The following is a 26,376-nucleotide window of genomic DNA, read 5'->3' as shown; positions in this document are numbered from 1 at the left end:
TCAGCCGTTCTGTTGTTGGCCAACAAAAATTTTATAGCATGCACACCAGTTTTTTTTCGCGGTTGGTTGTCGGAAGCATCATACTAACAAGCCTACAATCGGCCGATCGGACATTGGCCGACAATTTACGGCCAAAAATCTGTGCGTGTGTACGGGGCTTTACTCGGGATAACCGCCAGGGAGGTTAAGGGGGTAAACCTTCTGGAGCTGAAATGGTTAAGAGACAATTTGTCTAACCATCGACTGATGGATGCTAAATACTCTGAGATTGCTTTGTATCCATTTGCAGCTATATGCAGATCAATTACTCTTGACTATATGTCTTAAGAGTTCTCCTTTTTGCGAGCCATTGTTCACGTAAGCTGATGATTTTTTATAAAACAAGAAATATATCTGAGCTTGGTAATAAATAATTAAAATCCAATAAAACAAGGCTGCTAGCACCAATAGATATGACTGTAACGGGGGAGGGGGGGGGGGGGGGGGTTTTAGGTGACTTAACTGCTATTTTTGTGGTGTGCTTCATTATCATATGTCTGGCAGCAGCTTTTTGTATCTTTAAACAACAAATGCGTTTATATGTTTTTAGAATTAAGCATTTTTGTACACAATTATACCTTATAGCGTTGCATATACCCATTACGGGGAGTTTGTTCTTCTTTGTTTTAAATACTGGCTAGAAATCATTAATCCTGTCAATTGAACAGTATAAAAGAGAGGCATTCCAAATATAGAGATTCATGTGTTTAGGTTCTCTACTCCAAATAAAGCAGAACAATACGATCTTTGCCATATCTTTATAACATAGCCATGTCATCATTTACAGTACATATAGTAGATCCTTTGGTTATGTTTTGGACATCTGGCTATCTTTCATGAAGCTTAGATCATATGCAAAGTAGATATGTACATGGCAAACGGTTATGTATAATATCATCAAACAGGTAAATATTTAGAATAAAGGCATGAACAATACTAGTGCCCATTATTATTTAGCTGGTTTCTCTACATACATTATGAATGGTTGTCTACAACAGTGTTTCTCAACCTTTTTTCAGTCAAGGCACCCTTTAAAAATTATGGACAATCTTGAGTCACCCTTTAAAATTTATGGTCTCGAGGCACCCCGTTCTAAAATGTAAAAATTATTCTAACAGTTTTACTTAATGCAGCAACATCGACACAAGTAGGAAACCTAACGTTAGAGGGTATTTATTCTTCCAAAGCAAATACACTTTTGCAAATTGGTACTGTATAGTATTCCAATGTTTCACTTCTCCCTCCGATTTTCTTCATCACTCAGCTAATGTGACCCCAACACTGACAGAGAGGGGCTGGAGAGGGGGATACAACGATGCTGTGTAGGCGACTGACCTCCTCCATATCAACGAATGATGCCATTGGTCGTTAGGACGCCGGCAGCTAGAAGGCTGTAATGGTGCACGATAAAAACCTGTGGCTTTGTGTAACTAAAAGGCAGTCTTCATCCACACACTGGCTTGTATACAATGTTTGGGCAATTTTTAGGCATTTTTGCCAAGGCACCCGGAAGAAACCACAAGGTACTCTGGTTGAAAAAGGCTGGTCTACAATATATTCAGAAAAGTAAATATTTGGAACAAAAGGCTTGAACAATACTAGTGCCCATTAACTGGTTTCACTAAATACATAGTGAATGGTTGTCTACAATATATTCAGAAAAGTAAATATTTGGAGTTAAGGCATGGACATTACTTGTGCCCAACTGCACACTCATGTTTGATTCATTTTGGTTCATGAAACTGTACAAGGCTACAGGAAGATGATGGTCTTGTGGTCTTAATGTAGAGAAGGTTTTGGTAGGATGACCATAATAATTACTGTATATATATTTTACCATTTTAATAATTCAAATACAACCCATAAATTGATAAATTGTGTAGTAGAAACATGTTTTATGTGTTAACCTTTTTTACTGCATATTGTTCCCATAGTCCAGGAAACAGAATGACATATTGTTGGATTTCATGGCGGTGACATAATTTATTGTCCAAGCCTAGCTAATTCCCATTAAACTCTCTATCTCAGAATCTTTTGGCTTGACATTCCTGATAATCATATTGCTGTTATAATAACCGTGACCTATCATTACAGAGTGATTGCCAAAGCTGAATTTTTCCCACAGCAATTCTGGTGACTCGAAGTACTTACTAGCAGTGATGCAATTGGTGAAGGCATCAAACAACCCTGTACAGAAAATCTTAAATTTACACTAAAGTCCTACAAAAACATTAAGTATGATTTTTTTTTTTTTTTTTGCAAAAGAGACATACGTTGTGCAAAATATAATTTTGTCCCTTGCTCCTTGCAATTTTTATATTACGCTACTCATACATGTGCAAAACAGTGCAGTGTACATCCCAGCTCTATTCTCAAAATGGCAAAAATAGATCCAGGTTAGAGGAACATATGCAGGAGTTACATCATTGGTTTGATCATTAGTCAACGATCTGACCTCCGATCTGGATTCTTTCCTGGGTGTACATAATATAAATGGGTACTAATATTTATAGGTAAAGTTGATCCAGGAAATATCCGATTGCCTTTCGGGGAAACAGGTAGGAATTTTTTCCCCTGCTGTAGAAAATTGTATCATGCTTTGCTGGGGTTTTTTCTCCTTCCTCTAGATCAACTGCGTGTATAGGATTGTGTATATGGGATTGTATGGTTGCATTTTCTTTACTGATTTTTGTTTTTTATTGGTTGAGCAAGATGTACTTGTGTCTTTTTTCAACCCGACTATGTAACTATGTATGACCTGTGTCTGCTAGGGAAGTGGAATAATGATAGGTAAGAGTGCCATAATGTGCATATATGCTGTACTTGCACATTAAGTTGAGAGACCACCCACCAAGCTGCAACCTGTATGTCTGCTTTAAAGTTTAGGGTCTCCTAATTCTAAAACTGATGGTTCTAATTCATGCCTTACAGGGGGTGATGTATAGGAGTCTAGGAGTAGAGATGGACAAACATCAGCCGGGGCGGTTCGCGAACGTCAGCCGCAAATTTTCTCAAAAGTCCGCGAACCGCAAGTTCGCGGCGGGCCCCATAGACTTTAATGGGAGGCGAACTTAAAAACCTTTAGGTCATATTTGCAGCCACAAAAGACTTACTAGCTGTGCACAAATAGTCCCAGCACATGGACAATATCATAACAGAAGTATTGCAATTGGAAAAGTTGCCCTAAATTTTTTTTTTTACAGCAAAAAATATATTTTTTTTTCATAAATCAGCCAGAACTGACAGCAGCCGGTAAATACATGTCTAATACATATAGGGTCCATTCACACATTTGTAAAATGGGTCCGCATCCATTCCACAATTTGCGGAACCTTTACAGACCCAATGTTTTTCATTTCCAGTCTGAAAAATTACCTGACAGCTAAGAACGTAGTATTCTGTGGCTGAAGGTACATTAGGCATTCACAGAATACAGAAGTAAGTGTCGGCCAGTATTGGCCCCAAAAATTAGCCCACATGGGTTTACCTGACAGCTAAGAACGTAGTATTCTGTGGCTGAAGGTACATTAGGCATTCACAGGATACAGAAGTAAGTGTCGGCCATAAAAGGACCCAAAAATTAGCCCACATGGGTTTACCTGACAGCTAAGTACGTAGTATTCTGTGGCTGAAGGTACATTAGGCATTCACAGGATACAGAAGAAAGTGTCGGCCATAAAATGCCCCACAAATTAGCCCACATGGGTTTACCTGACAGCTAAGAACGTTGTATTCTGTGGCTGAAGGTACATTAGGCATACACATGATAAAGAAGTAATTGTCGGCCAGTTTAGGCCCCAAAAATTAGCCCACATGGGTTTAACTGACAGCAAAGAACGTAGTATTTGATGGCTGGAGGTACATTAGGCATTCACACAGGATACAGAAGTAAGCGTCGGCCTGTATAGGCCCCAAAAATTAGCTCACATGGGTTTAACTGACAGCAAAGAACGTAGTATTTGATGGCTGGAGGTACATTAGTCATTTACACATATCTCATATCTGAAGTGACCAAGACATCTTCAAACCGCCCTCTTCTTGCAGACGCTGTTGGATTGCTACCCACAACTGTCTCTCTGTGACTGGAAATTTCTCTGCCAGTGCACGGAAAAGCAGAATGCAGCATTTCCCGCAGCAAAGCCTGGAAGCCCTGCATTCTGACCGCCCTCTATGATTGTGGTAAAATTTCTGCCATTTTGTGTTTGTACCAGGGGTCTAAGTACATTGCCACGCAGTACTGCTCCTTGGCCTTTATGCGTTTTATACGGGGGTCCCCCTTAAAACACTGGAGCATGAAGGCCCCCATTTGCACTAAACTGGAAGCGGTGTAGTGGCCTGCTTCCAGCTCATCATCCAGAATAATGTCGTCATCATTCTCCTCCCCCCATCCACGGATAACACCAGCGATCCCAGAAAGGTTTAAAGCATGCTCTTCTTGCTCATCCTCATCCCCCCAGCACCATCCTCCTCTGACTCCTCTTCAGACTCCTGCTGTTGATTTGTCTCAGATGGAGTAGCACTGTAAGATTCTGGTACCTTTGGTACCCTTATTGCCCATTTTCCTCTTCATATTGTGTCCCACCTTTTTAGTTAGGTGGAACGCATATACCTTTAAGCCGGATGACATCATCGCTGAGCGCCGCTCTGAGCGGCTATTTCAATCGCCGGCTTTCTCTCTCACATTGTTCGTTCAATGTTACCGCATGCTCACAAGCCTTGTCTTATGCTGCCGGAGCCTCCAGCTATTCTCCTTTACCTGGAACAGACCGGAACCTCGCTACTGATCCTGTATCTCGCTACCGGATCACTCCCTAACTACCGGACCCCTCTACTTACTAACCTTACTAGTGATAAGTACCCCACAGGGGATTTCTCCATAACTAACTTACACTATCTACTTCTGCACATTAAGGACTGTTACTATCTATGCATACTAATTCTATCATCTGCACTGTTACATAGATTGCTAGCTCTTGAGTCTACTACCATCTATCCTTGCACTGGGTTAGTCTATCCTGTATATGTCATCTGCTGTCCTCACCACCTGTTACCATACATGATTACTAACCTATCTGCATTCTACCTATTACCATCTACTACTCTCCTGAACATTACTATCAAGTGCTTATCATTGCTGTCACTGCTCACACCTGTCCCTTCAGCACATCACCTCCATACTGTCATATACATCCCATCACTCCAGGAACATCTTATTGAGTGTGTGTATATTTGTATGCTGAAGCAGACAGGCCCACAGTGATGAGTCTGGAGAGTTGTATCTGGTATTTCAACACATCTCTACATGACTACTGAGTGGAGATTCTGCAGCTGCAAATCCAGCTTACTATAAAAACGTAGGAGCGTTACAAGCACACGCTGGGAATTCATCCAACATTGCGACTTCCTCCTCTTCCTGCTCCTCGATGGCTTGATCAATGACACGACGCAATGCACGCTCCAGAAAGAAGGCGTAAGGTATGTCACTTATGGCGCCCTGGCCGTGACTGACCAGTTTGCTTATCTCATTGAATGGCCGCAGAAGTCTGCATGCGTCCCGCATTAGCAGCCACTGGCGAGGTGAAAAAAACCCAACCTCCCCAGAACCTGTCCTGCCGCAGAGTTCGAACAGGTAGTCATTAACTGCACGTTTCTGCTCGAGCAGCCTATCAAGCATATGCAACTTTGAGTTCCATCGCGTCGGGCAGTCACAAATAAGATGCCTGATGGGCAGGTTGTGTCGCCGCTGAATCTCAGCAAGGCGAGCCATGGCTGTGTAAGATCTTCGGAAACGGCTCGAGATTTTCCTGGCCTGCCGCAAGACGTCCTGGACCCCAGGGTATTTGCCTATGAATCTCTGCACCACCAAGTTCAGGACGTGTGTGTTATTTTGCCCTGTTTCAGCTCGCTCAGCAGATTGGCACAGTTGTCGCACACCACCTTACCAACTGTCAAATTCAGCGGTGTCAGCCACTGATCTGCCTGTGAACACAAAGCTGAAAGGAGTGAAGGACCAGTGTGGCTCTTGTCTTCCAGGCACAACAGACGCAGCACAGCATGGCAACGTCTCACCTGGCATGTGGAATAGGTTCTGGGGATCTTGGGCGGCGCAGTGAAAGAGACAGTAGCAGCGGAAGAGGAGGAGTCAGCCAAGGAGGAGAGGGAGAATGGAGGAGGCGTAGGAGGAGAAGAAGAGGCAGGCCTGCTTGCAATCCGTGGCGGTACAACTAAATCTACACAGGTGCCACGGGTTACATGCTTGACGGCCGTCAGAAGGTTCACCCAGTGGGCAGTAAAAGTGATATACCTTCCCTGCCCGTGTTTTCTAGACCATGTGTCTGTGGTCAGATGTATCTTGGCACCAACACTGTGTGAAAGAGATATATTAACTTGCCGCTGAACATGGCCATACATCTCTGGAATGCCCTTCTGCGAGAAATATTTCCTGCCTGGGACCTTCCATTGTGGTGTTCCAATGGCCACAAATTAACGAAAGGCCTCCGAGTCCACCAGTTGATATGGCAGTAGTTGGCGGGCTATCAGTTCCGACAAGCCAGCAGTCAAACGTTGGGCAAGAGGGTTATCCGGCATCATAATTGTTTTCCGCTCCAACATTTGGACCACAAAAGCCTGCCTTTTTCCAGAACTACGTGACGACGGCATCAAGGCAGGTGGAGTCTAGGACAAATGTGAGGCGAGAGGAGAAGGAGAAGGGGCTGGACGGTGAGAGCCTGGAGTGGGGCTTTGTGAGTTCTGACGGTGTTGCTCCTACTGGGCTTGGTGATGGGAGTTCAGGTGCCTTCTTAAGACGGTTGTCCCTAGGTGAGTGTTGGGCTTACCGCGACTTATGTGTTGACTGCAAAGGCTGCTTACGGCAACACTATTGTTAGCAACGGACACATTGAAAAAAGCCCACACTGCTGAGCCATGTGCCGGCATCCTAGGAGAGCCAAATGTGACTGTACATGGTTGATGGCTCGCTCCTGATACATTTGCAGTCTGCTTTGTACCTCTTGTGCAATGCAAGTTCTGCCTGCCTCTTCTCACTATCTGCTGGTCCGTCTCTCCCTCTGAACTCCCTTCCTCTTCCTCTCTTGTGGCCACCCATGTGACGTCCATAGACTCGTCATCATCCACGTCACCTTCCCCATCACTAACATTCGAGATCTCGGAGTAGGCAGCAACAGCGGGGACCAACCTCCTTGGGCTGATCTGGGTACTGTCGTCAGACTGCTGAGTGGCGGCTGTTGCTACCTCCCCTTCCTGATCCGATTCCAACAATTTCTGCGCATCGCAAACGTCTTGTGATGGATGGGAAAATAATTCCAGGGACTCAAGCGGAGGGTATGTGGTGGTGGTGTCTTTGGGGGTGCACACAGCAGAGAGTGAAATGGGTGCAGATAGAGAGGATGAGGAGGGTGCAGAAGAGGAAGGCTGAGTGAGCCACTCAACCAAGTCTGGTGCGTCCTTTGACGTAATTGCACGCGGCTTTTGAAACTTCACAGTTGCCCTACCCCTACCACCCCTGCGTACGTGTCTGCCTCTCCCTCTGCCTGTCATGTTTCTTAATTACCCTGTGACAAAAGTCTCTAGAGAATCGCAGTATATCTGGAAAAAGGTAGATAACACCCCGCTTCAATCTGTGGTATTGGGGGGGGGGGGCACAGGTTTATCACACCAGTTCTACAAATAATTGGCTAGTAACTATTGTCACTTTGTGTAGCACAGTTAACACAGTAAAAGAGGCCAAATTTTTGCAGGACTAAAATACAATCTTAGAAAAGTATACTGTTAAATAACACCTCACTTCAATCTGTGGTATGGGGGGGGGGGGCACAGTTTTATCACACCAGTTCTACAAATAATTGGCCAGTAACTGTTGTCACTGTGTGTAGCTGTAAGATTCTGGTACCTTTGGTACCCTTATTTCCCATTTCTACCTTAATATTGCGTCCCACCTTGCTAACTAGGTGGAACGCATACACCTTTAAGAACGATGACATCATCGCCGAGCGCCGCTATGAGCGGCTATTTCAATCGCCGGTTTTCTCTCACTCATTGCTCGTTCAAACCGCATGCTTGACCAGTCTTGTCCTATGCTGCCGGAGCTTCTAGCTATTCCTTTGCCTGAACAAAACCGGAACCTCGCTACCGATCCCGTATCTCGCTACCGGATCACTCTCTTGCTACTGGACCTTGCTACTACTAACCCAACTTGTGATAAGTACCCCACAGGGGATTTCTTCCTAACTAGCTTACACTATCTACCTCTGCATACTAAGGACTGTTACTATGTAAGCACTATTCCTATCATCTGCATAACTTCATAGATTGCTAGCTCTTGAGCCACCATCATCTACATCATTGCACTAGGTTACTCTCTCTTGTATACTTCATCTGCTGTCCCCTACCACCTGTTACTATACATGATTGCTAAACCTATCTGCATACTACCTATCATCACCTACCACTCTCCTGAATATTACTACTGAGTGCTCACCATTTCTAACGCCTGTCTCTCACCTCTATACTATCATATACATCCTATCACTCCAGGAACATCATATTGAGTGTATGTATATTTGCATAAAACAGGCTGTGCACGGTGATGAGTCCTGAGAGTTGGATATGTTTGGTCAACCCATCTCTACATGACTACTGAGTGTAATAATTCTGCAGCTGCAAATCCATGCACTAACAAAAAACGCAAGAGCGTTACAGATTGAACGAGCCTTAAAATATGGATTCAGCAGAATTACCCACTCAAGTTATGCAGTTAAAACAACAAGTAGATGCATTGATACTTGCCCTTACAGAGGTAAAAAACGAAAATTAGGCTTTGAGACAGCAGGTTAGCCGTCTCGCACAGCTCTCTGCTGCTCAGCCCCGTGAGCCTAAGATAAACCCTCCTCTAGTGTTTACAGGTGATCGGAAAAAATTTCGTGAATTTAAAAACGCATGTCAATTGCTTTTCTTGTTAAAACCTCGTACCTACCCTACTGACCAAATTAAAGTCTGTACCACTATTTCCTATCTGACGGGTGATCCCCGTGCCTGGGCAGACTCTCTCTTTGAGAAAGATGATCCACTTCTCAACTCCTATCCTTTATTCCTAGCGCAACTCGCTAGTTTATATGAAGACCCCAATAGGCAGAGTACTGCTGATACCCAATTGAGGGCTTTAAAACAAGGAAGGAGACCTGTTGAAGACTTTGTGGCAGAGTTCAAAAGATGGACCCTTGATTCAGGGTGGAATGATACATCTCTAAGAACTCAGTTCAGACTCGGCCTATCAGAAGCCGTTAAAGACGAGCTCGCCCGAGCGGATTTACCTGACACCTTGGCTGCCCTGATACAGACCAGTATCAATATTGACAGACGACTGCGAGAAAGAAAGGCTGAGAAGATGGGATTGCCATTGTCCAGTCCTTCTCGGATGTCGGCTGTTGACCCTACTCCTATGGAGGTAGGAATGATACGTCCACCTTTATCCTTTACCGAACGTGCCAGGAGAAGATCCGAAAGTCTCTGCATGTACTGCGCCTCCCCGGATCATTTGTTAAGCGGCTGTCCCCTTGTCCGCAAAAAAGAGGGTGAGTGTTCAAATGTCTTGCTAGGGGGACTAACGACTTCCTTTTCTAATCCTTATCTTTTTATTAATTTGACATTACAGTGGGACCAAACTAGGATCACCACCAAGGCTATGATCGACACAGGATCTTGTGGGAACTATATCGATACTTGTTTTGCTACCTTAAATAAAATACCTATTATTTCAAAACTCAAACCTGTCTCTGTTAGTTTCATTAACGGTATTCCGTTATCCTCTGGTGGTCCAATCACCAATCAGACACAAGCACTCCTTGTCACTGCCAATGAGTCTCATATGGAGACTACCACTTTTGATGTACTAACCTCACCACATTTTCCCATTATTTTGGGACTTCCCTGGTTACACATACATCAACCAATCATTGATTGGAAAACAAGAACTCTAACCTTCTCTTCTCACTATTGCGAAACCACGTGTAATCTCTCATCATATGGAAAGATCCTGTCTGTGGTGACAGATGAGATTATACCTCTATGTTACCAGGATTTGTCGGAAGTCTTCCTTGAAAAAAATGCTCAAGTCTTGCCTCCCCATAGGGACTATGATTGTTGTATCGATCTACTCCCTAATAGCAAGTTGCCTTTCGGTCATGTTTATCCTCTTTCACAGGATGAACTCTCTCATCTCAAGGAATACTTGGATACTTTCGAAATTGGACCTGAAAGGGGCATACAACCTAATCCGAATCCGTGACGGGGATGAATGGAAGACAGCATTCAGAACCAGATACGGATTGTTCGAGTACCTTGTGATGCCATTCGGGTTGTGTAATGCTCCCGCAGCCTTTCAACGATTCATAAATGACATCTTCAGAGACTAACTTGATGTTTGTGTTGTAGTATATCTGGACAATATACTTATTTATTCTCAATCTTTATCTGAACACATAAAACATGTAAGACTCGTGTTGTCCAGACTACTTGCACACAACTTATACGTAAAATTAAAAAAATGTTTATTCCATAAATAAGAAGTACTATTCCTAGGATACATCATATCTAAAAATGGAATCAAAATGGATGTGAGCAAGATATCCTGTATTCTAGATTGGCCTGTGCCAACAACTCGTAAAGCATTACAAAGATTCCTCGGATTTTCTAACTTCTATAGGAAGTTCATCAAGAACTTCTCTGCTATTGTGAGACCTCTCACACAACTCACAAGTATAAAAAAACCATTCAAATGGTCAGAAGAAGCAAATGGAGATTTCCGCTTGTTAAAATCAAGCTTTACTTCTGCTCCCATACTACGCCATCCAGACCCATCCCTTCAATACATCCTGGAGGTAGATGCGTCAAATATGGCAGTAGGTGCAGTTCTCTCCCAACGACCAACAAATACTTCACCACTTCACCCAGTTGCTTTTTTCTCAAAATCACTAAGCAGCCCTGAGGTGAATTACCCAGTGGGTGAAAAAGAGTTGCTTGCAATAAAATGGGCATTGGAGAATTGGCGACTCCTACTTGAGGGTACTCGATTACCAGTTCTCATATACACAGATCATAAAAATCTTCAATACCTTCAGACTAACAAGACTCTTTCCCACCAGCAGGTACGATGGTCCTTATTCTTTTTAAGATTCAACTTTTTGGTGACCTACACTCCTGCAGACAAAAATAAAAAGGCGGATGCGCTGTCACGATTAACCGAGGATAACTACGCCGAAATACCTTCAATTCCTATAATACCCTATGAACGTATTGTCGGTGTTGTTCGTTCCCTGAAGGAAGAGATTTTGCACAGCATAGGATTAGATTCACCTCCACCACAACTAAGTGCTGATGCAGAAGGCTTCCTCTATTACAACGACAAACTTTACATACCCCCTACTATGCGTACCAAGATTTTGGAATTGTCGCATGATGTGCCTATGGCAGGACATATGGGTATGACTAAAACATTTAATTTACTTACTAGGCAGTTTTGGTGGCCTGACATGAAGACGACCGTACAAAAATTTGTTTCTTCTTGTGACATCTGTGCAAGGTCCAAAATTGACACTACAAAACCATCTGGTCTACTTTGTAGTCTACCAATACCCCAGGTTCCATGGGAAGTTGTGTCCTTAGACTTCATAGTAGAACTACCACCTTCCAAAGGATTTAACACCATCCTAGTGTCAGTGGACCATCTGACCAAGATGGCACATTTTATTTCTATTCGAAGATTACCCTCATCCAAGCAAACAGCGGAATTGCTAGTGAAACATGTCTTTAAGTTACATGGTATTCCAAAGACCCTTCTGTCTGACCGTGGTTCACAGTTCATCTCCAAGTTTTGGCAAGCTCTATGTCAGATACTACGAATAGAGCGAAAACTTACTTCTCCTTACCACCCTCAGACCAACGGACAGACAGAAAGAGTCAACCAGTGCATTGAGCAATATCTACGTTGCTATACCTCATACCTACAGGACGATTGGGTGGACCTCCTCCCGCTGGCGGAATTCGCTTATAACAACGCAACCCACAGTACTACTAAGCAAAGTCCATTCTACTTGAACTATGGGTTTCATCCCACTCTTCTTCCACCACGCATCCTTCCATCAAGTAACCCAGTGGCCTCTGATTATCTCACCCAAATAAAGGACTCTCTGGGTTTACTCAACACCACCATATCACATGCCCATAGTCAACAAAAAAGGTACTACGACCTACGTAGAAAACCCTCTCCTCAATATGCTATTGGGGATCTTGTTTGGCTATCTACAAAAAATTTGAGATTAAAGATCCCTAGTAAAAAACTTGGACCTTTATTTCTGGGACCCTTCCCAATTAAGAAACTCATTGGAAAAGCTGCAGTGCAACTCACCTTACCGGCAGATCTCAAAATACATCCCATCTTTCATGTGTCGCTACTAAAACCACATGTTCCTAACCAAGGAATGAGGCCTACCATCTTGCCTCCACCTCCAGTACAAGTTGAAGGCGGAGAAGAATATGAGATCAAGGAGATTCTGAATATCTCATAAGATGGAAGAACTATGGACCCCAAGACGACACCTGGTTGGATACTGCTGATGTTCACGCACCTAGGCTTATACGAACATTTCACTCGAAATACCCGGAAAAAACAGTGCTATAGGCCTTCCGGAGCCGGCCTTAAGGGGGGGTACTGTAAGATTCTGGTACCTTTGGTACCCTTATTTCCCATTTCTACCTTAATATTGCGTCCCACCTTGCTAACTAGGTGGAAAGCATACACCTTTAAGAACGATGACATCATCGCCGAGCGCCGCTATGAGCGGCTATTTCAATCGCCGGTTTTCTCTCACTCATTGCTCGTTCAAACCGCATGCTTGACCAGTCTTGTCCTATGCTGCCGGAGCTTCTAGCTATTCCTTTGCCTGAACAAAACCGGAACCTCGCTACCGATCCCGTATCTCGCTACCGGATCACTCTCTTGCTACTGGACCTTGCTACTACTAACCCAACTTGTGATAAGTACCCCACAGGGGATTTCTTCCTAACTAACTTACACTATCTACCTCTGCATACTAAGGACTGTTACTATGTAAGCACTATTCCTATCATCTGCATAACTTCATAGATTGCTAGCTCTTGAGCCACCATCATCTACATCATTGCACTAGGTTACTCTCTCTTGTATACTTCATCTGCTGTCCCCTACCACCTGTTACTATACATGATTGCTAAACCTATCTGCATACTACCTATCATCACCTACCACTCTCCTGAATATTACTACTGAGTGCTCACCATTTCTAACGCCTGTCTCTCACCTCTATACTATCATATACATCTTATCACTCCAGGAACATCATATTGAGTGTATGTATATTTGCATAAAACAGGCTGTGCACGGTGATGAGTCCTGAGAGTTGGATATGTTTGTTCAACACATCTCTACATGACTACTGAGTGTAATAATTCTGCAGCTGCAAATCCATTCACTAACAAAAAACGCAAGAGCGTTACAGTAGCACAGTTAACACAGCAAAACAGGCCACATTTTTGCAGGACTAAAATACACTCTTAGAAAAGTACACTGTTAAACAACACCCCACTTCAATATGTGGTATTGGGGGGGGGGGTCACTGGTCTATCACACCAGTTGTTCAAAAAAATTGGCCAGTGAGTTTGGCACTGTGTGTACCAGACTTAACTCAGCAAAAGAGGCAATATTGTTGCAGGACACAAATACACTTGTAAAAGTATACTCAGACAACACCCCACTTCAATATTTGGTATTGGGGGGCCACTGGTTTATCACACCAGTTGTTGAAAAAATTGGCCAGGGAGTTTGGCACTATGTGTATCAGACTTAACTCAGAAAAAGAGGCAATATTGTTGCAGGACACAAATACACTTGTAAAAGTATACTCAGATAACACCCCGCTTCAATCTGTGGTATTGGGGGGCCACAGGTTCATTACAACAGTTCTACAAATAATTGGCCAGTAACTGTTGTCACTGTGTGTAGCACAGTCAACACAGCAAGAGAGGCCAAATTTTTGCAGGACTAAAATATACTTTAAGAAAAGTATACTGTTAAATAACACCCCACTTCAATATGTGGTATTGGGGGGCCACTGGTTTATCACACCAGTTGTTGAAAAAACTGGCCAGGGAGTTTGGCACTGTTTGTATAAGATTTAACTCAGCAAAAGAGGCAATATTGTTGCAGGACACAAATGCACTTGTAAAAGTATACTCAGATAACACCCTGCTTCAATCTGTGGTATTGGGGTGCCACTGGTCTATCACACCAGTTGTTCAAAAAATTGGCCTGGGAGTTTGGCACTGTTTGTAGTATTGCTGCAGCAATGCTCAGTCCCCACACATGTCACAATGCTGCACAGCGCACAATAATACTACTAATCCACTATAATATGCTTTCTACAAAGTATATTATACTGTGGATTACCCTCTCCCCTCCCCCTTTTTAGTGCACTGCACAGCAATACCAAAAAATTTGCAGCCCTTTAAATGACTTTTGTGGACATTAACAGTAGAGATGGCCTTGCGGTTCGCGGCAAATTTTGCTTGTTCGCAAATGCGCAAAAAGTCGGACTTTTGCCTATGTTCGCGAATATGTCCGCGCCGCCATTTTCTTTTTCATTCAGAAGAACTTTGACCCATGACACAGCCATCAGGTGGAACGGGACAGCCAATTGAAACATTCCAGCACATGGACAGTCCCCCTACCCTATAAATAGACCCGATCTGGTGACCATTTCACATTCCGCTTTCTGCCAGTGTAGGGAGAGGTCTGCTGTGCTCTTTAGGGAGAGATTGCTAGACACATGTAGCGCTGTGAAGATCCACAAATGTCCTTTTCAGGGCTGGTATTTTTCGGTATAGATCTAGTATCTTTTGAGCTTAGCTTATTACAGTCTCTTTACTATAGGGCCAGGTATCCTGTGGTTGCTTTAGGGGCAGTTAGAGATTGGCTGCAGTCACACACAAATCGCTTTGTTAATGTCCACAAAAGTCATTTAAAATGCTCCAATGTCGTTTTAGGGTCTAATACAGTCTCTTTACTATAGGGGCAGGTATCCTGTGGTTGCTGTAGGGACAGTTAGAGATCAGCTGCAGTCACACAGTAATCGCTTTGTCAATGTCCACAAAAGTCATTTAAAATGCTCCAATGTCGTTTTAGAGTCTATTACAGTCTCTTTACTATAGGGCCAGGTATCCTGTGGTTGCTTTAGGGGCAGTTAGAGACCGGCTGCAGTCACACACAAATTGCTCTGTTAATATCCACAAAAGTTATGTAAAGAGCTGCAAATTTTTTGGTATTGCTGTGCAGTGCACTAAAAAGGATAGGGGGGGGGGGGGGCCAAAAGTGTCAAAAATCCAGCAGTTCTAAAGGGGGCAGTGCTACACTCTTATGTTTAATCAAGGTAGGGAACAGTACCTTAGCCCTTTTACATTGCCCCAAGAAACGCCTTATCAGAGATTTCACCTTTTAAAAATAGCTATTGGATATTGGAATTGGTATAGTCCTCAAGCAATAATGAATCTTTTGGAGCTCTAGCATTTTAAAGGCCGCAGAGAGCCCTAACCAGGTCAGTTCATATTGCTCAATATCCTTTAAATCTTGGGTGATTGTCTGGATAAGGGGTAGGAAGTTAGTTTTATAAATGCATGAACATAAGTACATAAAGTAGGGGTGGTCAGCATAACTCCTAGGTATGGGAACTTTTTAGATATCCATGTATATGGGAATTGAGATTTTAAAGATGAAAAAACTAATTTCTGAATACCTATTGTTAAACTAGTAGATTTAGCGATATTTCGTTTATAGAAAGAAGCCTTGCTTAAATTATTTATAATCTTTTCCACCGCCCGCAGGAAAGCCTCCAGATTTGTCAATGTTAACACCACATCATCAGCAAACAATCCTATTTTATGCTGGTTATGTGCTACTGTAATTCCAGTCACTGCAGAAGAAGCCCTGGTGGCTTCAGCCAGGGTTTCCATAACCAATATAAAGATAAAGGGGATCAGCGCATGGGACAGTACTTACATTTACTATGAAGCATTCCTTGTGCTGTTAGCTGCTGTTTTAGCTGGGATCTGCCCCAGTGATAGGTCCCTTGGTTCTATTAACCCCCACATCACTAGAAGATCACAGCTATGGGTGGAGGGGGGGGGGGGCATATGTAGTGTAAAACCAATTGTACAGAGTGCAGTGTTCAGAAGTTCTGTCCAGGGGCCATTAATATGTAACTTACAACCTTGATAGGTATGTAATATTAAGCACAGCATCCAGCGTATAGTGGCTCAGGGTATGTAATGCACAAGTTATGTTAAAAAGTCCTGACCACTTCAACCTGCATGCTGTGCCATACCTTACATACTTTTTTTGCTGACCTCTGTATGCTTTGCTGCCCACCAGCAAATTTTCTTGTTCCTCCCCAAGCAAAATCCCCCTTCCCCCATCTACAGCTCACTTTCTCCTCCCCTCTGTCCACAGTTAACCTTAGCGGGCACCTTGTCCACAGCTCACCTTTTTATCCCCTGTGAACATGCCACCTCTGCACCCCCGGGCACAGTTTATCTCTACCCCCTCCACGTTTCACTTCTGCACCCCCATCAATAGCACACCCTAATCCATAGCTTTCAACCACTGCACCCCCCCCCCCCTCCCCTCATCTTTCACCTCTACAGCTCTGTTAACTCTAAAAAAATATTAAACTTACTTTTTACACCATCAGCAATTTTTATCTTTTAAATAAAGAAAGATGGTACACAAAACTGTGCTATGAATGAAGAAAAGCATGCCTCTTAAATACACAGCTGTAAGGAATTACCATGGGTTAACCATGCTTACATATGGAGCAATAAAATCATTGTTCTTAGAACAATGTCATTGTTGAGTGTGGTTTTTATGAATTAACCCGCATATAGCTAATATGATGCCAATCATATGTTCCCTCAAGTTATTACACGCATATTAAGAATAGGAATAATGAGATGAGCTATGAATGTAAATGATCTGAGTATAAACAAGCTTGAGATACGTATAAATGAGCTTTAAAGCCCAGAAGGACCCTTTACAGCTGTTGCGCTCTCTTGCTGATCCTGAAGTCTTCTAGGATCTGTCCCAGAAGACTTTGGGAAGGAGAACTTCTGCTTCCATTCTCCTAAGGTGACCAAAGTAGGAGCAGGTACCTGTCAAAATTGGGTACCTGCTCCCCCCCTCCCCCCCAAAAGCTCCATTTCACAAATAGGAGGAGTCCTTAAAGCTGAAGTTCCAATTTTGGGTGACACTCATCTTTAATGATTTTTTTTACTCTTCTGAACACTCCTGCACACATTCCCATATAGTTATTCTGCTAATTTTAATCACAATTGTCTAGTGATTGCCAAAGAAGAAAAAATAAATAAAAATTTTAACATAGGTTGTATATTATGTCAAGGCTGACCATGCCCCCTTGCTGACCTGGCCATTGACCTACAGCCAGTGGTCAAATATTTTGGAATTTGGAAACATTTTTCTCAATGTAATACCTTGAAATGAAAAGAACACATTCGCAAAACCTTCTCCTAACAAGTAAAATAGTGGCTCAGATTTCTGAACTAGCTGTAACACAATGAGGAGAGGGGGAGGGGTTAGTGAAAAGACACATTACTAAAAAGTCACCAGAAATTTAATTTGATCTCAGCAGCTTTGCTTCACTATTGCAGCAAGAGGATGTTGTAATAGATCCGTACACTGGCATAGACTAAGATGATGGGTGACAATACTTCTTTCATGTGTTTATAGAAGCAGTACCAGGACAGGGTCCTCTAGCACCCAGGGCAAGGATGTGGAACTATGCCCCCTCCATCACTGTTAATGTACTGTATGTCGTAGAATGGGTTTACTGCCCTTTGTGCATTCACCGCCCCCTTGATTCACTGTGCCAGGGCAGCTTCCCCTCCTGCCCACCCCTTGTCCTGGCCCTGCATGGAAGTATGAGTCTAGTGTACTAAAAGTGAAAGTCAGAAGATGGCTCATTGATGGTATGGAAATGAGTGTATAGATATGTCTACAAGGACATTTTCCCTTTCACTTCCAATGTGGAAATACTGATTGCATCTACTTCTTCACTGATTAGTTTAGGGAAGTAATGCACCTACTTACCCCTATGAGCTATTTCACAGACATCTATAAAATAAATATGTACTAAAGAAATATAGAAGCTGCAACTGCTATTTCTTCTGCTATTCTATTCCCTGACTGCCAAAGTAACATAGTGACTTTATTGCCTTCGAAGTTACTGACTTGGAGCAAAGTAAGTATATTACAAGTTCTGACTCCATTCGGACTCTTCAGATCAGCATGCTTGTCCTAAGTCAGGTTCTTAACTACCTCAATACTGGGCACTTAAACCCCCTTCCTTCCCAGACCAATTTTCATCTTTTAGCGCTGTTGCATTTTGAATTACAATTGCGCGGTCATGCAACATTGTACCTAAACCAAATTTGTGTCATTTTTTCCCCACAAATAGAGCTTTCTTTTGGTGGTATTTGATCACTGCCAGGTTTTTTCTTTTTTGGTGCACAAATAAAAAAAGCCAGAAAAGTTTGAAAAAAAAAAAAAGTTTTTTTGTTTAGGTTATAACATTTTGTGAATAGATACGTTTTTTCCTGCACTGATGAGCACTGATGACGCCGCACTGACAGGCACTGATGAGGAGACACTGATTGGGTGGCACTGATGGGGTGGCACTGATATGCAGCACTGATAGGCACTGATAGGTAGCACTGATATGCAGAACTGATGGGCACTGATATGTGGCACTGATAGATAGCACTGATATGTAGCATTGGTGGGCACTGATATGCAGCGCTGATGGGCTCTGATAGGCAGCACTGATGGGCACTGATCGGCACTGATTGGCACTGATGGGGGGCACTGATGGGCACTGATGGGGGGCACTGATGGACACTGATAGGCAGCACTGGTGGGCAATAATGGGCACTGGTGGGCAGCACTGGTGGATGGCAATAACGGGCACTGGTGGGCAGCACTGATATATGGCATTGGTGGGCAGCACTGATAGGAGGGCACCACTGGCAGGCTGTTTGCCATCCCTGGTGGCCATGGTGGGCATCCCTGGGGGTCATGGGTGGGCATCCCTGGTGGCTCTAGTGGCACCCCCCCCCCCCCCAGGGCTGCACTGGTAATCAATGTTCTGATTACCAGCACAGACCCCCCCTGTGATCAGTGAGTACTTAGAAATACTCACTGATCACCCCAGCTCCAGTATCGATCCTCTTCTTCTCCTCCCTGACAGGATCTGTCAGGGAGGAGAAGAGATCGAAGCCGTTACAACGGCTGTATTTACATTGCATGACGGCTGTGATTGGACACAGCCGTCATGTGATCAGAAGGGGCAATCACAGGGCCCTCCTGACGCATCTTGTTGCGCTGTGTCCGAGGGACACAGGCACATCGAGATTGCGCCGCTGCGCGTGCACGCGGCGGCGCGACCTCGCGCCTTCTGAAGGACGTTCCGGAACGTCCATTCAGAAGGACGAGACTCCCACCCGGCTGTATATGTACAATGGCCGGGTGGGAGGTGGTTAAAGTACTGGAGCCAGAGACAGTCAGATATTTGCCTTTTCAGAGGCACACAGAGTGATATATTTCAAGCATTTCTTTCTTTTGAGGGATTTTAAATACAGAAATGTTGGCTTACTGAAAAGTATGTTCATGTACAGTATAGTATGCACTCAATACTTGGTCAGGGCTCCTTTTGCATGAATACCTGCATCAATGCTGCGTGGCATGAAGGAGATTAGCCTGTGGCACTTCTGATGTGTTATGGAAGCCCAGGTTGCTTTGATAGCGGCCTCCAGCTCGACTGCATTGTTGGGTCTGGTGTCTCTCATCTTCCTCCTGACAATACCCCACAGGTTCTCTATGGGGTATAGGTCAGGCGAGTTTGCTGGCCAATCGAGCACAGTGATACAATGATCATTAAACCAGGTATTGGTACTTTTGGCAGTGTGGGCAGGTGCCAAGTCCTGCTGGAAAATTAAATCAGCATCTCCATAAAGCTGGTCAGCAGAGGAAAGCATGAAGTGCTCTAGAATTTCCTGGTAGTGCTGCGCTGACTTTGGACTTGATAATATACAGTGGACCAACACCAGCAGATGACATGGCTCCCCAAATCATCAATGACCAGGGAAACTTCACACTGAACCTTATACAACTTGGATTCTGTGCCTCTCCCTGGGGCCTTGGTTTCCAAATGAAATGCAAAATTTATTTTCGTCTGAAAATAAGACTTTGAACTGAGCAAAAGTCCAGCTCTCTTTCTCCTTAGCACAGGTAAGACGCTTCTGACGTTGTCTCTGTTTCCAGATTGGCTTGACAAAAGGAATGCGACAGTTGTAGTCCATGTCCTGTATACATTTGTGCGTGGTGGCTCTTGAAGCACTGACACCAGGTGTAGTCCACTCCTTGTGAATCTCCCTCAAATTCTTGAATGACCTTTGCTTCACAGTCCTCTAAAGTTATCCCTGTTGCTTGTGCACCTTTTTCTACCACACATTTTATTTCCACACATTTCATTTCCTTCCACTCAACTTTCCATTAATATGCTTCAATACAGCACTCTGTGAACAGCCAGCTTCTTTAGCAATGACCTTTTGTGACTTACCCTCCTTGTGGAGGGTGTCAATGACTGTCTTCTGGACAACTGTCAAGTCAGCAGTCTTCTCCATGATTGCATAACCAGAGGCGTAACTAGAACCTTCAGGGCCCTGGTGCAAGAAACCTTGGAGGGCCCCCCTAACCCCTCCTTTCACTTTGTTGGTCCCGGGGCCCTTTTCTCTGCTCCCATGGCCCTCCCTAATGATTCTGAGGCCCCTTACTGCTGTTAAATGGCCCTTTATTATGATCCTGCAGCAGGACCCTTTCATGTGTTCTGCAGTGGTCCTCCTTCTTACCATCTTGGGCCCACCCCACAGTAGTAGATATGTCACCAGCACACCAGGGACCAACACACCATATAAGGATCCAACGCAGTGTAAGAACTACCAGGATTTCAAAGGTCACACTTGTAACTGGGCCCTGGCATTCTGCAACTGTGAGAGTCCAACAGTCTCCTCTTGATGTCATGCCCCTACTATTGACAGTACTGGTCTGGCATCTCTGTCCCCATGGCAGCGGTGGCAGTCTATTAGCACCCAGTGCTGGTTACAGTATAGGTCTGATGGGTGCATGTGGGCTAGGACTGGTACTATTGGTTTTAGACAGCTGAGCCCCCTGCCAGTCACCTAGCAGCTGTAATGCTGCATAGCTTTCTGCAGCCTTCGCTGCATGCTGATCATAGTGTGATCCAGGTGATGCTCCCAGTAAGATCTAATAAACACAGTATTTATAAGAATCAAGAGTGCAATCACATATATATCAACAATATGTTCAGCAGCCAGGTGGGCTCCATGCCAGTAAGGTGGAGGCTCTGATCAATAAAACCACTATCAAATTTAATATTAGATCTGCCTGAGACCATCACCTGGATTGCATCCCAATCAGCATGTCAGAGAAGGCTATGCAGTTCTACCACTATTCAGCGACCTGCGGGAGGCTCAGCGGTCTACAACTAATTGTACTGGCCCTCCTGCGCATTTGCCCATTAGCCCCATAATAGAACCAACACTGGGTCCTAATATGCTGCTTCTGCTGCTATGAAGACTGAGATCAGCGCTGTCCTTAGCTGGCTGGACAGCAACCATGGTTGTTAGGCCACTGGTGTCCACACAGTAGGAGGAATCCCCCATCCACCTGGAATGTGTTTTTTTTTTTTTCAGCGTGATGATCAAACAAATAAAAAAAAGCAGTCAATGTATGGGTTGCATAAGTGCTCAATGGAACTTGGAAGAACAGAGGGGGGGGGGGGGCAGATTGAGGGGACAAGGGAGGGAGATAGGGACAGTTAAGTTATGCGTAATGAAAAGTGTAAATGCAGTGCTCACTCATTCAAGGGCCGAGGGTGAGGCGGAGGCTGGATGGCTCAGGTATCATTCATGAGGCTTGGAATGTGTAGCTGCTTGCTGTTCTTCATATTTCCCGCCCACATCCCCCTCTCTGTCCTGCACAGACATACGCCGAGATAGGAGAGTGGGCGGGCCCGGGCAGACACAGAAAAACTGGGGTGGGAGGGGGAGGAGGAGGAGCTGTATGCCTTTCTCCTCTCCTGTCCATGTCTGGGAGGGGAGAGTACTCGCTGCTGGGCTGTGTGAGAGACGAGGTGTCAAAGACGCTCCGCTCAGCTGCAGCCACCGGCCCCTAATTGAACAGACTATCCTACAGATGGGAGAATCAGTCTGTTTTCTCGAACTGTCACTGACATAATGGGAGCCTGGCAACACTGCCTGGGCCCCCCTACAGTGGCGGAACTCCAGGGCCCGGTCACCTACTGAACCAAACTGAGAGACCATTTAAAGGTTCAGGAAACCTTTACTGGTGTTATGTGTTAATTAGCTGATTAGAATGTGACACTTTGAGTCTACAATATTGAACTTTTTTACAATATTCTAATTTTCTGAGATACTGAATTTTGGGTTTTCACTAGCTGTAAACCATATTCAAAATGCTTGAAATATTTCACTCATTGTGTAATTAATCTATATGTAGCACCCTACAGGTAAGTGCTAGATAAATGCATAGTGGGCCTTGTCTGCCTAACAGCAGGGCCATGTTTCTTTTGCTAAGTAGGTTTTCATGGTTTCCAAGTGTGTCTCCTGAGAGCTGAGTCTCCCCACTGGCTCTGTTAGAGGCTTCTGATAGGGCAGTGGAGGAAGCCCAATCAGGGGACACATTTAAGGTTGTAACTACCCCAGGAGGCAGATTATCCTGCAAAGGATTCTGGGAGTGGGTATACGTTTCAGGGAAGTGCATGACACGGTGTCTATGGCGGGAGCAGAGTCCCAGGAGGGAGAGAAGGCTGTCTCTCCTCCTGTCTGAGGAAGTGGATGTCTCGGGGTGTCGCCTCAGAATCCAGAGCGTGCTGAGTTGAGCTGAGGGGATCCGATGTGCCGAGAACCAGCGGAGAGCGAGAGGGGTCCAGTCCCAGGAAAGCCTACACAGGTCATGAGTACTGAGGATTGCCCCTGGGGTCTGCCTGAAGTGTTAGAGGAGACCACTCCGGAAGAGGTTCTGGGATCCAGTGTCAGCTAGCTGTAAAGGGGGTACCTAGGTTGAGGACCCTGAAGTAATAGAGGGGGTACATAGTCAGTGGACCCTGAAGAGCTAAAAGTGTAAAGGAGGCGCCTGCAGTTCGGGCCCTGAATTGTACAGAGTACCAGTTGAGAGTTGCAGCTATACAGTAATTCACAGCAAGCTATCTCCAGCCAGTGCCAGGCTGGAGAGAGTGGTCAGAGACTTTGCATTGCAGCAGTGTCAGTAGTTCTATACTCCACAGTTCTGAGTCTTCTGGACCTAGAGTCGAGGATTCAGCGCTTTTGTCAAGTTACAGTGTGTTCTAAGCGTCAGTGAGCGCTGGCTAGCGTCGGCTGGCATCAAGGCAGCGTTAACAGACATTTTCTGGATAAAGTCCCAAGTTGTATCTAGTTAAGCCTAAAGGAGTATCCCACTCATTCCCTTCTCCCATCCCCTTTATCTACAATAAAACCACAAAACAAAGATGCCGGAGTTGTCAATTTCTCAGTTCTCACACCCAGGGTTGCAGCTCACATGGGCTGGAGAGGTAACCAGTAACAATGGCAGACCCACATCAGGCCCAATGCCTTGAAAACCTTCTACATATAGAATATTTGAGTTTCACTCTTTGAATTTAATTACTGAAATAAATTAACTTTTTGATGGTGTTCTAATTTTTATGCACTGCACCTGTATATGATAATTTTATGTGGTTATTAGATGGTATGTATACTAATATTGTTCAATTATTGAACTCCTGTTTTATTTTACAATGCCATATTTTATATTTGTGGCCTAAATTACCTACATACCAAGCTGACCAGAGCTGTGACAAACCATAATACTGCCAGTGGTGCAGTAACATTTTTTTTTTATTATTTAAAAACGTTATTAATTATGTGAATAAAAGGTCAGCTTATCCCAACCACTGTCACTGTAACCTCTCTTAGAGAACTTTATTGGCAGGTAAATGCTAAAAATGTAAGAGAGTAAAGATGTCATTTCACGTCTTTGTTTTATAATTTTCAGCATTTACCTGCAAAGAAAGTTGTCTAAGAATGGTTACAGTGACAGAAAGGAAATAAAAAACTAAATAGTATCATTACATACAGTATCTCACAAAAGTGAGTACACCCCTCACATTTTTGTAAATATTTTATTATATCTTTTTATGTGACAACACTGAAGAAATGACAGTTTGCAACAATGTAAAGTAGTGAGTGTATAACAGTGTAAATTTTGCTGTCCCCCTCAAAATAACTCAACACACAGACAAACCACACTAAACCGCTGGCAACAAAAGTGAGTGCACCCCTAAGTGAAAGTGTCCATATTGGGCCCAATTAGCCATTTTCCCTCATGTTACAAGGTCTCTAACATCCACCACCTCTATGATGTTGTCATGGAGGAGTGGAAGAGGACACCAGTGGCAACCTATGAAGCTCTGGTGAACTCCATGCCTAAAAGGGTTAAGGCAAAGCTGGAAAATAATGGTGGCCACACAAAATATTGACACTTTGGGCCCAGTTTAGATATGCTTTGCTAGGGGTGTACTCACTTTTGTTGCCAGCGGTTTAGACATGAATGGATGTGTGTTGAGTTATTTTGAGGGGACAGCAAATTTACACTGTTATACAAGCTGTACACTCACTACTTTACATTGTAGCCAAGTGTAATTTCTTCAGTGTTGTCACATGAACAGATAAAATAAAATATAAAATGTGAGGCATGTACAGTACTCACTTTTGTGAGATACTGTATATTAACCTCCTCTACTTAGTCAGAAAACAATCATTTTTTTAACAGTGAACCTTTAAAGTTGATAAAGGAAAAGGAATTGGCAACACTCCAGGTTGAGTCAAAATCCAGATTTATTGACTGGACATCCAAATATCACAATCGTGACAAGGTAGACGCGTTTCACACACTGACTGTGTGCTTAATCATTACCAGTGAGTTCTTGTTTTTTTTGAGCAGTGAGTTCTTGTTTTTTCAACCTTTAAAGTTGTTGTAAAGGCACAAGGTTTTTTACCTTCATATATTCTATGTATGAAGGTAAAAAACATTCTGTGTGCAGCAGCCCCCGCTAATACCTACCTGAGCCCCCTCTTGATCCAGCAATGTCCATGAGAGCCTTGCCTTTCCTGGGACTTGCACTCCTGGTTGGCTTTTGGAAGCAGTGGGAGCCATAGAGGGGGCATGGCCGAGCCACCGCTCCGTCTGTAAATTGACACGGGTCAGGAGCGCGCCTGCTTGGGTGCCCCCAGGGCAAGCTGCTTGCTATGGGGGCACCCGGGAGGAGGGAGGAGCCAGGAGCACCGGCCTGGGACCCGAGAAGAGGAGGATCCAGGCTGCTCTATGCAAAACCATTACACATAGCAGGTGGGTATATCACGTTTGTTATTTTAAAAAAAACAAGGCTTTATTATAGCCTTAACCTTTTAAAAAAATGACTGCAACTGAAAGTTGCTCATCTCTTATCAGGACTCTGGTTGTAGTTGTGGATTTGATGAATTTTTCAGGCTGGGATGTGTCCTGTCTGATAAAGTTAAACAGCTGTGAACACCATAGTGGCTTTAGAACATTAAAATGCTTCTTTAAAACAGCTAATTTTCAAGAATAGAAAGGGCAGAAATGTTTTCCTCTTGAATATATCAAACACTATATACAGCTGTGAAATCTCCCCATGCTTTAACTGTTGCACATAAGGTTGTGACTAACCGATAATTTAGGAAGAATTTTTGTCAAGAATGTCTCTAAGCACACAAATCTTTCAAGATTGTAAAACTCAGAGCCGGTTCACACTACTCCGACTTGGGAAACGACTTGTGTGCCCTCAAGTCGCCCCAAGTCTCTTGTCATCACAAATTCAATGTAAATGAATGAGAGCCGTCTTAATATGCACTACTGAAGTCTCTCCGACTTCAGAAAAGGTTCCTGTACTACTTCAAGGCGACCTCTATCAGACTTGTGCACATAGACTTCAATGGGAGTCACCTCTAAGTCGTAGAGCCGGTTCACACTGAGGCGACACGACTCCTTACTACTTCGGGGGCGACTTGTGCATTACCATGCACCACGACTTCGGAGCGACTTGCAGG

The sequence above is a fragment of the Pelophylax lessonae genome (assembly GCF_965119305.1).
Source record: "Pelophylax lessonae genome assembly, chromosome: 5".
In the NCBI taxonomy this organism is placed as follows: domain Eukaryota; kingdom Metazoa; phylum Chordata; class Amphibia; order Anura; family Ranidae; genus Pelophylax; species Pelophylax lessonae.
This window is presented reverse-complemented; position numbering follows the sequence as displayed.